Here is an 8,764-nt window from a genome sequence, read left to right as displayed (position 1 = left end):
AAAAAAAAAAAAAAAAAAAAAAAAAAAAGAATAAATATGAGAAACAGATTCATAAAACTGGAATATCTTTTCAAAATAACAGAACAAAAAAAATACTGATCCAGTACAAAATGATAAATGGCATCTTAATTTCTGTGACAATTGAAAGTGTTGTTTTTAACCAATTGTCAGGAATGATTGGACCTGCTGAATAAGAAAAATGTTGAATGTGTTCATTGAGTAAAAAACTGGTACTTACCAACTTTCTGATCGTGTTCACACAGCAGCATCACAATCATCACGGAATATTTGTCAGATCAATGTGATGATACAGAAAAATACAATACTACAGATGAAAGTTTGTGCTATAAAGTAACAGAAACAAACTCAGTACTCATGCACTTTGATGCAGAGAGCTGTGACCTCCATGTTGTCTTGCTGCTGACTGAACATAAGACTGAACGTAGGTGTACAGAGGCATCTCACTGTGGTGAGGACAGAAAAGAAATAAGACACATGATAGATTGCTTCACTAGTTGCTTCAAACTGATTATAATTATATTTATAATAATATTTTTTCCTTGACCACTGTCAGAATACATACAGTAACATTAACATGTTTTAATAAACACACATGACATTTTGAATTTCACTATTCCAAACCACATGTAGCGCTAACCATGCATGTTGACACTGACTATAACCTGGGCACTAACATCTCTGCAAACTCTGATTTACATTTGTACTAACTGACAATAAATCCAAATATGCAACAGACTCCATCTCTTATACTTTCTATATTTGCAGATGTCCTACTTCTGGTGTTATTGTGATGATTGATGAAACAAAAACTAAAATTTATTCAATGCTGTTTCCTCCAGTAACCAGTGACTTAGTAATGTACTGTTCATGTTATTCAAAGCTACTTCTGTACAACCCATGTCATGCAGTAGACCCCCTGTTACAATTCCCTCCTCCGGCCAGCTGAGTGAGAGAGAGCGGTGTCCACTGAAGTCTGTGTGTTTTTTGTTTTCCTGTTGGTTTGAGGGGCAGTAGGTGTTTTGTGTTTGTCATTACTGTGTCTTGTATTTAAGTTGGTGTCTGCTCTTTTGTCATTTGCTAGTGTGTCGACTGTCAACAGCTGCTTCCTCCATCTACCTTTTCCCCGACCCCCGAGTCCTGTTAGTGATGTCAGCTTGTTTATTAGTAGAGATGGCAGCTGAAGCCCTATGAAGCTTCCTCAGTGTTCATCTGATCGTGCCAGATAATAAACCAAAGATGTGAGGCTTTGAAACCACACAGAACAGTGACATCTGGTGGCAACCAGCCTCCTTGTCCTTGTTATACTTCAATATGTACATAATAAAAATCATAAAACAAAACAATTTGTGATAATTTGCTTGTGTTACATTGTGAATAATAAGTATAAAGTGAGAGGGGGGTGTGCTTGTGAAACAGGGCCAAGCTAAAATGACTGCTTGGGATACATTGCACTGTGCTGGGTCTCAGCCTGTTTCGTCTTTGGCTGACGACTTCGCCAGCCTTGGAGAAAATCCTCTCACAGGAAACAGAGGAAGCTTGTGTGCACAAAAAGTTAATCGCCAGCTTGTAAAGGTGTGATGACACCTTGTGGGCGACCCAAGTACCTCGGTGGGTCCTCTGTTCTCGGAATGTGGGGTTCCTTTAAGTACCTAGAAAGTAATTATTAGCCCGTTGTCATTCAGCAGCAGAGCATGAGCATAAATGTTGATGGAGGTCATAATCTTTACTGTACCTCTGAACCCTGGTTTGACCAAACAATGCATTCAGCACTTTGGACGTCACTTAATCACTGATTAATAAGTGGGGAATGGCTGTGGGAGAAATAGGACAAGTGTTGTTCCTCCTTTGATAAGTTTGCAGAGGAGCTGACCTCCATCTTTTTTCCACACATCACCGAGTAGTGGCAGCGAGGCTTTTTCGTCTATCCCAAGGTTTTCAATTCATTGTTGATTATACCATTGAATTCCGAAATTCCACTGACTATATTACCATTATATTTAGCTAACTAGCTTAGGCCGGGGCTTCGACATTTTGAGCTAAAACACACAAAAAATGGTTCATAAACCGAGCACAACCACGGCAAAAACAAACAACAAACTGCTACTATCAGCCTCACAGTGCTGGTAAAACTTTTATGTACTTTTAAATACAGTTAACACATAATCCCTTGCACTTACTACCGAATGTAGGTACGATATTTTACCAGCAGATGGCGACGTGCCCCTTTAGCTGGATTTAACATGCATACATTTTAACTATGTTACATATTGATAAATCTTTTTTTGGGAAATCTCACTCTGCTTTTGCTGTCGATGTGCAACTGGGTCACTAGTTAGCCCGTTCGTAAAACCCCCGCTGGCTGTGGAAACAGAGTGTGTTCACCATCAGCTGTGGCTTCTGAGCAGCAAGTACCACTGTACCTCAGTGTAGACGATACGGTTAGTGTTCTGTTAGTTAGCTAGCCACCTCTCAACACCAGGCTGTGACACTGACTGGCAGTAGCTGTGATTACAGCTAGGATGGTGCTGTCCATGTGACTGTAGTTGGATCTGTACTTCAGTTGTTATTAGTGTATTTGCTCAGTATGAATAAAACTGCATGAACTATTTCGAATTAGACAGAGTGACAGATCCAGATGTCTCTGGATGAAAGGTGGTGTAAGTCATGCCTTAGACATAACCTGTCTAATATTCATCAGGCTGCCCTTTCACTCATCCCCACTGAACAACCCACTTCAGAGGGTAAGAGGTTTTCGCAGAGGTGTGACTATTAGATGTTTTCACATCTTCCCCTTCCATTGTTGCATGTAATGAGCCTATTCAGGCCAGAGGTGAACTAAAACCAACCTGGAGCATATATATGTGGGCTCTAACCAAGAAGACTGAAGAAGCTACTTCGACCTAACAAGAAGGAAGTCCAGTTGCCATGAATAAACTTCCGCATATTCTGTTCTGAAAATAGTTTGTGTAGTAGCCCCACTGCTGGCTGTGGACACAGAACAAGTAGGTTCACCCTCAATTGTGGCTACTGAGCAGCTTCAAATCAGCGAGATGGATACAATTACTTAATAGAGGACATAACCAGCACGTCTGAGGCTGAGTGAGACAAATAGCAGGGATTACGCTCCATCAGCCTCGGCAGTGCAGCTTATAGGCTCCTCTAACTAATTGTATCCATCTTACTTTGCTGCTCTACTGTATGTGTAGTCATGTTATGTATACGTTAATACATTAATGGTGAAGTATGCCTGAGCCAATTCCAGCTGTTACCATGATGATCCACACAGTAAGTCCAGTCAGGTTACGTATTAGCCTATTACACTGTAATTACACAACTATAGAAATATTAACACAGACATAATGACATGTTATTTATTGCTATTTGTTCCTTTCAAAAAAGCTCTGACAGTTTTTAGAGGTGCTGCCACTCTGCATATAACCATCATTGTGTTTGACCATCATTCTGGCACTTACAGTAAGAAACATAACAACTGAAGCACAGACATGTCTGTAGTCACAATCTAAAGGACGGTTCCAGGTCTGAGAGCTGCAGGCTGTACACCTCCTTTCATCCAGAGACAACAGGATCTGTCACTCCGTCTAACTCTACTGAGGTTCATTTAGTGTTTATTCATGCCACTTTACATTACTTGCACATGCAAAGCTTCCCTCACACCTCTCTCAAAGTGCTTATCTTCTCTGTCCAACATTGTCTTTGTCTTTTAGATGAAGGTACACAGCTGATTCAGATCCTGATGTGTTACTAGTCCTGTGTATCAGCTGTTTGGTTTCTTCAATGTACAGCTCACTGCATGAGACTGCATACACTATATTGGAGTCCAGTGTGTTTTGGGTTTTTCTTGTGAAGGTTGTCTAACCTGTGTTGGTGGCCAAAGGTCAAAGATCAATGTCACAGTCACCTCAGGTTCATTTAGTTCTTCTTATGAATGTCACCTTTGTTTAAAAAAAATTGTCACTGGCATCAAGAGGTGGCCTGATTAGATTTTAGTGTAACTAAGGTCATCGTGACCTCATTGTTGTCCTTTTGTTGTGAATGCTATATCTTAGAAATACCTAGAAGGGATTTCATTACATCTGATACAAACATCAGCTTGAACCCTCTGAAATCTGAAAAGAATATGGACAGTAAATTACAAAGTCACTGGTTAGTGGAGGAAACAGAATTAAATTAATTCTAGTTTTTGTTTAAACGACCAGACAGAAAAAGTTTGTGATGAAAAAAAATCATCATATTAACACCAGAAGTAAGAAAACAGGAAGTAACACCTCTGAGAACCTACATTACACTTCAGTCTGATGTTCAGTCAGCAGCAAGACAACATGGAGGTCACAGCTCTCTGCATCAAACTGTGTGAGTACTGAGTCTGTCTCTGTTACTTTATTACAAACAATGCTGCAGTATTGTGCTGTTAGAATAGATGATACACTGATGTTCAAGAGTCACTGTTTCAACTGCAGGAATCAATGAAACACATTGATTGTAAAACCATCTGTTGCTTTTTTCTTCTCTTTAGTGATTATTGTGATGATGCTGCTGTGTGAACATGAACAGAAAGTTAGTAAGTACCAGTTATTTACTCACTGAACACATTCAACGTTGAAAATATATTCCACTTTTATGAATCTCTTTCTTTTTCTTTGTTTCAGATGCAGCTTCTCTTCATATTGATCCAAACAGAGCACAGTTCTTTAAATATGAGTCAGTAACTTTTTATTGTGAGGGCTTCTCTTATTGTGAAGTTGTACATGAGTCCAAAGGAAAGTTATCATCATGTAATAAAACTAATAACAGAACAACAACAGGGTCATCCTGCACCTTTACAAATTTTTTTCTAAATGACAGTGGTAAATACTGGTTTGAGGCTGGAGGGGGGGAACAGAAGCAACAGTGTCAACATCATTGTCACTGGTAAATTTTTATCATGACACAACATTTTGTCATAAACTCAACATGAGTGTGTCATTAAATCAGCTTTTACATCCTTGTTGTTCAGATGGTTCAGTGATCCTGGAAATTCCTGCTCTTCCTGTGATGGAGGGAGAAGCTGTAACTCTGACTTGTAGAAACAAGATGACTTCCTCACAGACCTCAGCTCATTTCTATAATTATGGAGTTTTGATCAGTAACAGCTCTACAGGAAACATGATCATCCACAGTGTTTCCACGTCTGATGAAGGACCCTACAAGTGCAGCATCTCTGGAGCTGGAGAATCAGCAGAGAGCAGGTTGATCGTTGGAGGTGAGACACAGAAAGATTTTTAATATAGAATTTATATGTATATGTGATGTAAATGATACCTGTAACTATTGATATTGATTTTAAACACATTATATTATATAATTGTCTAATTGTTGTTAAATGTTTGTGAATGTCCTCACAAATAAGCTACAATACTTTTTGTACTCATTGCAGATAGTCAAAAAGAGACGGTTACTACCTCTTCCAAAGACACGAGTACTACCTCTTCCCAAGAGATGGTTACTTTTTCTTCCATTTCCATCCCATGGATCATTGTTACAGTTGTTACTGTGTTACTGTTGCTTCTTCTGATCTGTGTTGGACTACTTTACTGTTACTGGCACAGAGGTAAAGAAAATGACATAAAATACATTTCACTCAAATATTTGCTCTTATTATAAGAGCTTGTTGTTTATTTAGTGCTGCGTCCCCACATATCAGTCACAGTGTGGATAGGTGGGAAGGAAGGAAGTTTCAACCAATATGTTTCTAAACAGTGCATATTTAGTACTTTTAAGTAGGTTTAATTACATTTTTAGTCAAAGTGAGGTATTTACCTGAAGCTTGGTGGTATTTTAATTGCAGATTGGTTTTGAGAAGAAATCTGCCATAAGATAAGTTTTATTCTTGAGAATTAGAGAACAATATATTAGTAGTATAATACTACAGACTCAGAGGTTGACTCGTCCATTTCCTTGGTCGAAGTCACCGAGGTAGTCAGTAAGCTCCTCGGTGGCAAGGCAGCAGGGGTGGATGACATTCGCCCTGAGTACCTTAAGTCTCTGGATGTTGTAGGGCTGTCTTGGTTGACACGCCTTTGCAGCATCGCGTGGAGATCGGGGACAGTACCTCTGGACTGGCAGACCGGGTTTGTGGTTCATCTTTTTAAAAAGGGGGACCGGAGGGTGTGTTCCAACTATAGGGGGATCACACTCCTCAGCCTCCCTGGGAAAGTCTATGCCAGAGTGCTGGAGAGTAGAACTAGGCCGCTAGTCGAATCTCGGATCCAGGAGGAACAATGCGGTTTTCGTCCTGGCCGTGGAACACTGGACCAGCTCCATATTCTTGCTAGGGTGCTCGAGGGTTCATGGGAGTTCACCCATCCAGTCTACATGTGTTTTTTGGACTTGGAGAAGGCGTTTGACCGTGTCTCTCATGGCATCCTGTGGGAGGTACTTCGGGAATTGTTTGTTAAGGGCCGTTCGGTCCTTGTATGACCGGAGTAGGAGCTTGGTTCGCATTGCCGGCAGTAAGTCAGACTTGTTCCCGGTGCATGTTGGACTCCGACAGGGCTGCCCTTTGTCACCGATCCTGTTCATTACTTTTATGGACAGGATTTCTAGGCGCAGCCAGGGGTCGGAGGGAATCCGGTTTGTGGACCACAGGATCTCATCTCTGCTTTTTGCAGATGATGTTGTCCTGTTGGCCTCATCAGGACCTCCAGCAGGCACTGGGGCGGTTTGCAGCTGAGTGTGAAGGGGCTGGGATGAGAATCAGCACCTCCAAGTCCGAGGCCATGGTTCTCAACCGGAAAAAGGTGGCCTGCACCCTCCAGGTTGGGGGGGAGATCCTCCCTCAAGTGGAGGAGTTTAAGTATCTTGGGGTCTTGTTCACGAGTGAGGGAAATAGGGAGCGTGAGATTGACAGACGGATTGGTGCATCGGCAGCAGTAATGCGGTCGGTGTACCGGTCCGTCGTGGTGAAAAAGGAGCTGAGCCGAAAGGTGAAGCTCTCGATTTACCGGTCAGTCTACGTTCCTACCCTCACCTATGGTCATGAGCTTTGGGTCATGACCGAAAGGACAAGGTCGCGGATACAAGCGGCCGAAATGAGTTTCCTCCGCAGAGTGGCTGGGCGCACCCTTAGAGATAGGGTGAGGAGCTCAGTCACCCGGGAGGAGCTCGGAGTAGAGCCGCTGCTCCTCTGCATCGAGAGGGGTCAGTTGAGGTGGCTTGGGCATCTGTTTCGGATGCCCCCGGGACGCCTCGTAGGGGAGGTTTTCCACCGAGCAGAGGCCCCGGTGAAGAGCTAGCACACGTTGGAGGGACTATGTCTCTCAGCTGGCCTGGGAACACCTCGGTGTTCCCCCGGAAGAGCTGGAGGAGGTATCTAGGGGGAGGGAAGTCTGGGCATCTCTGCTTAAGCTGCTCCCCCCGCGACCCGGCCCCGGATAAGCGGAAGAAAATGGATGGAATGGATGGATAATACTGTAGAATACTAAAACACTATTTGTGTTCATTTTAAATAGATTTTTACAAAATAATGTACAGGAAGTAGTCATCACAGTAGTTACATAATCCAAAACTAAATTTGGAGGAAACGTTAGCATAGTTTATTCTAATTTGGTGAAGCTGAATTTGATTATGTCCATTTATAAATTTAGCTTTTTAACACAATAAGCAAGACATCTTCTCTTCCTGGTTTTCTTTTGATGCTGTTATTTTTCTTCTATTGCAGTAGTGTTTTACGTGTCCACACTGAGACTTGGATCAGGCTCAGCTCGGGATCAAATAGGTGAGAAAACAGACCAGACACACTGTCCATGAGCTCCTCATGTAAAGTAAGATAACTACGCTGCCTTTGTTTATTAGGAACACAAATAACCAGATAACAAAGTTATTATTAAACATACGGTGAAAATAAGTTTTGACATAAAACATGAAGCCATTTGATTGTTTTCATGGTTTAATGATCTATTAAATGAGACAGGTCCTCTACTTGTGTTAAGAAAAGTTAGATAAGTTAAGAGTTTATAATCTTGGTAAAGAAATAAATAGTTGTGTATATAACATTTCGTACATGTCTTTTCAATGTCTCTTACACTGCTGACCTGTTTTTCAGTCTATGAAAATGTCCATTCAATTGCTTCAAGCACAACAGCTTGTGAAGTAACAAAAAAAAGGAAAAAGAAAGGTACAGTACTTCACCTGTTATTGTTGTTTTAATTTTACTTTATAATGTTGAATCAAGTACATATGTTACAAACTGACAAACGGACAAGGGAGCAGGAGTACAAAATAAAAGGTTATTTATTAACAAAAGGGCAGGGGACACAAGGAACGACCATAAATAACAAACTATAACAAAACAAGACAAGGCACAAATGCTAATGGAACACAAACAAACTCCCGAATAAGAAATACAAAATAACAACGAAAAACACACTGCAAAAGGCAGGCGGCTTACAAACAGGGACACATGGCCGACAAACAAAGTCCAAAGAAATCCAGCGAACAAACGAACTAACAGAGCGAGTGCAATGAACACCATCTTCAAAGTCCACAAACATGGACTACTGAACAGAACACTGAGGGCTGCTTATAAAGAAACGAAGACTAACAGGTGAAATGTATGAGCAATTATAAGTCTGGTGAGTGGAGAGTGGAGGAAGAGGAAGTCCATATATGGGTGTGGCAGGAGAGTCAGCAACAAAAGAAAAACAAAACCCACAGACAGGGGTGAAGGGAGGAAGTGGACATATCT

At 41.3% G+C, this 8,764-nt stretch overlaps 1 long non-coding RNA gene and 1 pseudogene across 1 annotated transcript; both read left to right on the top strand.

Annotated features, from left to right (window-relative positions):
* The first annotated feature begins 4,361 nt into the window (after positions 1 to 4,361).
* Positions 4,362 to 5,304, top strand: LOC113168747 (annotated as a pseudogene).
* A 162-nt stretch (positions 5,305 to 5,466) lies between these two features.
* On the top strand, positions 5,467 to 8,196 carry LOC113168635. Its single transcript, XR_003299501.1, has 3 exons — positions 5,467 to 5,629; positions 7,739 to 7,795; positions 8,123 to 8,196. It is a non-coding gene; the product is annotated as an uncharacterized LOC113168635 (long non-coding RNA).
* The last annotated feature ends 568 nt before the right edge of the window (positions 8,197 to 8,764 follow it).

This window comes from Anabas testudineus, chromosome 18 (assembly GCF_900324465.2).
Source record: "Anabas testudineus chromosome 18, fAnaTes1.2, whole genome shotgun sequence".
Lineage (NCBI taxonomy): Eukaryota > Metazoa > Chordata > Actinopteri > Anabantiformes > Anabantidae > Anabas > Anabas testudineus.
This window is presented reverse-complemented; position numbering and strand designations above follow the sequence as displayed.